The sequence below is a fragment of the Oncorhynchus kisutch genome, linkage group LG3 (genome assembly GCF_002021735.2).
Source record: "Oncorhynchus kisutch isolate 150728-3 linkage group LG3, Okis_V2, whole genome shotgun sequence".
NCBI lineage: Eukaryota > Metazoa > Chordata > Actinopteri > Salmoniformes > Salmonidae > Oncorhynchus > Oncorhynchus kisutch.
Genome location: NC_034176.2, coordinates 76,816,271 through 76,822,110, shown reverse-complemented (window position 1 = coordinate 76,822,110; position 5,840 = coordinate 76,816,271).

Genomic DNA, 5,840 nt, shown 5'->3' with positions numbered 1-5,840 from the left:
AACCTCTCCTGAACTGACATGAAATTGACCCCAACCCTGACATGAATAGGCGTACCAGAGCGTCTAACCTATCATTTTCTTTGATGCTTATCTTTGATGCAGTTGTTTTTCCCTTCACTAAGTGACTCTTCCTCAATGCCTCATTGTCTCACATCAATGACAGGTAAATATATGATGTATCTCACAACTAACTGCCTAATAACAGTTTGGTTCAGTGGAAAGGGATGTAGTATAGCTAACCCTTCACTGTGTTTAATAGGGAATAATTGTTGAGTGGGTGGCTTTGACCATTATTTCTCCTCTTAATGGGCGTTTGTGTGTTTTGTTGTTGCGCTAGATTTATGGTGGGTGGGGCTGGGTGATTTACGACGCTCTGACACTGTCGGCAGTGGGACCAGAGTGACTGACTGTACTCTGTATGTGTTCCAGGTGATCCCATGCAGTCTGGCCACCAGCCCGGTGAGCTGTACACACATATGCACGGATGTACATACATGCACATAAACACACACACACACACATATAAATTAATACACACATACAGACAGACAGACAGACAGAATATCTCTGTTGCCTCCCCTGTGCTCTGGTGACCTGATTCTTGGCTGATATAGGAGTTCAACCCTGTTCAGTTCTCTTATCTGTGCTTTCTGTAACAGCCCCCCACACAAACCAGGACATCTATAGTAGGATATAACCCACACACACACACGAGGTCATCTATAGTAGGATATAACACACACACACACACGAGGTCATCTATAGTAGGATATAACCCACACACACACACACGAGGTCATCTATAGTAGGATATAACACACACACAAACCAGGACATCTATAGTAGGATATAACACACACACACACACGAGGTCATCTATAGTAGGATATAACCCACACACACACACAAGGTCATCTATAGTAGGATATAACACACACACAAGGTCATCTATAGTAGGATATAACACACACACAAGGTCATCTATAGTAGGATATAACACACACACACACAAGGTCATCTATAGTAGGATATAACACACACACACACGAGGTCATCTATAGTAGGATATAACCCACACACACACGAGGTCATCTATAGTAGGATATAACACACACACACACAAGGTCATCTATAGTAGGATATAACACACACACACGAGGTCATCTATAGTAGGATATAACCCACACACACGAGGTCATCTATAGTAGGATATAACACACACACACACGAGGTCATCTATAGTAGGATATAACACACACACACACGAGGTCATCTATAGTAGGATATAACCCACACACACGAGGTCATCTATAGTAGGATATAACACACACACACACACGAGGTCATCTATAGTAGGATATAACACACACACACACAAGGTCATCTATAGTAGGATATAACACACACACACACAAGGTCATCTATAGTAGGATATAACCCACACACACGAGGTCATCTATAGTAGGATATAACACACACACACACACAAGGTCATCTACAGTAGGATATAACCCACACACACACACGAGGTCATCTATAGTAGGATATAACACACACACACAAGGTCATCTACAGTAGGATATCTGACCATTCCTGGAGCAATACATACTGTCAATTGAATATAGAGTTCAGAATATATAAATATGTCTAATGATATAGCCTATATAACTGCTGGGTGAGAAGAGAATGTGTTGGCTAGTGTGTTTTTATGTTTTTCTCATACCACACCAACTAAATATTAAAACAAGAGCTATGGAATACTTACTGTGTTATTATGCCATTGACAATTATCCCTGTATGGCCCAGGCCTTCTCCTCCTTCTTCTCCTCCTCCTCCTCCTTCTTCTCCTCCTTCTCCTTCTACTCCATGCTTTTAAGGTTGACAATATCTGAATAATTACTTCATGGTGTCACTTTCCCATAAAAGCAGCATCCATTCCTCCAGATCAATAGAACACAAGTACCACAAGGACAACAGTATTACATTGGGATGTTGACACCCACACACAGTGCTCTTTCATTATCTGTGTAACCTAAGATGATTAAATTCTTGTCACTAGAAGTTAAATTGGCCATTACCCATCTAAGATGAATTGGTCCTATTTAAGAGACCTGACAGGAAGTGCATGGGGGGAGGAAAAAGTGCAAATACTCAGTGGTGTTCATAATTTATTTGTTGACAGATGGAGTCAAAATAACATTTAGCTGTGGAAAAAAAGGAGGATCCTTCAAAAAATATGTACAGTATTTTGACAAACCCATTGTAAGCAGGAACAATAATATTATCTACTGTATGTGATGTAGCTAGTGATAGTGAAAATTCCTCTGTAAAGGGGACACATTACTTGCTTAAACTCCTCCCAGCCTTTTCGTAGTCGATTAAGGGTCAATAAGTCGTTCTCATTCTCTGCATGGATAACATCAGTGGTAACTGCCATTGCTCATCATTTAACGTTAACCCTTAGTTTTCATTGTTATTCCACCGTATACAATGTTGCATGATACTCTCTCCTCACAGCCCTCTTATTTGTCTATTTTAAAACGCCCCATAGTCTCTATATTAAATCAAGCTGTCAGAGTGATTCCCTTGAGATGTTGGACTTGCAGCTTTTCCTTCCAGGTCAGTTTGGCGGCCTCTCTTCCACGCTCATGCCTTGGCATTCATCTTTTAACTGCAAATGTGTATAGGCTACTATTAAATTAAACATTCAACGTTAAATGTATCTGTCATTATTTTTTATACAAAAGCTATTATGGTTTTATTACAGCCCAAAATATGCATTATTAGTTTGTATTTGGCTCTTTTGGTATTACACTAATTAGCGGAAGAATGATGCCAACCACACATCCCTTCTCCGTGTGGAACATTGGTAAGTCAGGTCTGGGCCACTGTAACCGGCCGCGCTATACAGTACTGCTCCATTCACTTCGCACGGCCGCTGATGGGACTGGGACAACACGCTGGAATTTATCCAAACAGGACCTGCTATTCGATTTCACAAGTCCAACCAATTAGAGTGTTGCATCACACCTTGACTTATGTAAATTGTTTGGTGTATTCAATCATTCATGATGTGGTACAATGCCCTTCAGAAGAGTCCAGTTGCACTGAGTGACCAGGTAGCAACTAAATGCCCTCTGTTATTTTTAGACCGAGACAGTTGGCAGGCAAGCAGTCCTTATTTTCTCAAACACATTAATGAGAGGAGTCAATAAAATGTGAATTATATATATTATGTAAGTGTCCGCTGAACTAAAGACGCAATCACAGATGCAAATGCAAAGGTAGGCTATATGACTGAATACATGGATTGAAATCATTCGAGTAATTCTTTACTCCTCTAAAACATAACTGTTCATTTTTCTGAATGGGATCAATTTATTGGTTGACAGGACTAGCTCAGAAAACGGGTTGTCATTCGATTAGACCATATATTGTTGTAATGTTGAAACTCTGGAGTGTCTCTCTAGTTCGCAATTAATACATGTAATGTATTCCCTTTCTCAGTGTGTGTGTGTGTGTGTGTGTGTGTGTGTGCGTGCGTGCGTGCACTCGCTCCCGGGAGCGAGTGTTAATAGTGTTTGTTGTGGTTCTGGTTTAACGCAATGGATAGACACGCCCATTGAAAAGCTGATAAAAGATCAACAACAGATACTACATAGACGTTGCATCATCTTAAGTTTTTCGAACGTTCTAAACTTTGCGTACATGACTTTTCTTGAATGTTCTGTTTACACTGGCCAGTCGTTTTCATGGAATTTTATAAATCATGATTTTATATTTTATTTTGCAATTAGTGATTAAATCATACAGGCCTTAACTGGCGCGGTTATCAGCAAGCTCAAATGGAAACGTAATAAATTAAATGTAAATATGCAATGGTCTTCTCCAGGCTGCTCTGTGCAAAGCATAAATTAAAGCGAATTCAGGTTGATGTTATAGGATTATGTGATGGCTGTCGTGGGGTATTTTTTTTAAAGTCTAATAAAACATGATTCCGTTTTTTTTTATGTGGTAAAATATCAATAGATATGAGAAGTATAGGTTAAAATCCATCTGAAATTCAACCAATTCGACAGGATATCATGCACTATTTTTGCAGTATTTTTGCAACGGCCTACTCTGATAATTCCTGCAATGAAATAGGTCAGATTGACTAAGGTTTGATAAAGTTGACATGTTTATTTGACCTATGATCTCGCTTAGATTTATCGATTGTGTTTGAAATAGCCTACCAATTCCAACAAAATTACCATAGGCCTATCCTTTTCCCAAACTATTTTGCCAACTCTTAATTCACAATCCAAATCAAACATTCCAGGCATTTTGAGTTTATAGGGTTGAAATGTGTTTTACCTTAAAGGGAAGAATACAACTTTGTAAATGTTATGAATCTACAGTATAATAAATGTGTATCTAGGACATTTGTCTCTTGAAACTTTCCTCTCCAGGCCTAGATGCACCGATATTGTTATTCCTCTGTCAGTAACTTCTGGTTATCTCCGGTTATCTCTAACAGACAGCATTGTTTCCTGCAACGTCTCTAAAACAGCTCAATTACACATCTATTATCTACCCATTGTCATTCAAACTTCCGATTTAGATACAGGTTTTTGTTTTTGTTTTGTGTTTTCAGTTGTTTTAATTTCATTAGGAATGCAAATGTTTATGTATGTATGTATGTATGTATGTATGTATGTATGTATGTATGTATGTATGTATGTATGTATGTATGTATGTATGTATGTATGTATGTATGTATGTATGTATGTATGTATGTATGTATGTATGTATGTATGTATGTATGTATGTATGTATGTATGTATGTATGTATGTATGTATGTATGTATGTATGTATGTATGTATGTATGTATGTATGTATGTATGTATGTATGTAGGTAGGTAGGTAGGTAGGTAGGTAGGTAGGTAGGTAGGTAGGTAGGTAGGTAGGTAGGTAGGTAAGTGTGTCCATATATAAGTATGATAATATTATTACAGTGTATAAGCCCATGTGGGCTGGGAATCATGAAGATGCATGACACTATAATGAAATCAATCAATCAATAAATCGTAGGCCTAGCCAATAGTTGAGTTGAATTAGGATAATGGTGTTTAATACAAATTAAATTATATCTACAAGATATAGTTCCATTCATGAGTCTATTTTGATCCTGTGAAAGTATGATCAGACATTAAAATAATAAGTTAGACCCACTTTTAAACGGAATTTATAGCCAACTACAAATGGGATAATTAATAATAGTCTATACATTTCATCTTAGTCTACTGTATTTTTTTTGTTAATTGTTCCTATTATCTCAAATTATTTGATGAGTGCTAACTAATTGTGTCCAGGTAGCCTAGTCTTTACGTAGCCCGGTTAAAAACACACAAAGGTACTTGGTCTGAGATGTCATTACTGAGACGTCTGACCCGTGCGTAATAACGCAATTGACTGAGTGGAATGAAAATAAACTGTGGCCAGATTAGGGTGGGTTTACGAGCTGGTCTCTCCCCTAAACTAGCTCTTTCCAAAGAGAGCAGTGGGTTTGTTGTGGCTTCATTCAATGTATCGTTTGCAGGTGATGCCAGGCGCAGATAAGAAGCCGCCGATCCTTGTTGGCTGTCTAGACTTGTGATTTAACCAGTGAAACTGGATTGATCACAACAAAAATTCGTCCCTAGAAAGTAAATGACCAGAAGCCAATCCACCTTAATTCCAATCTCCCAGCCTCAGAAAAACGGTTATGTTAAGCATTAGGTAGGCTGCGCTAACCCTCAAATTGAGGGTGTCTTATTTACTTTAAAAATATATAATAATATTATTGTTCATTCCACAT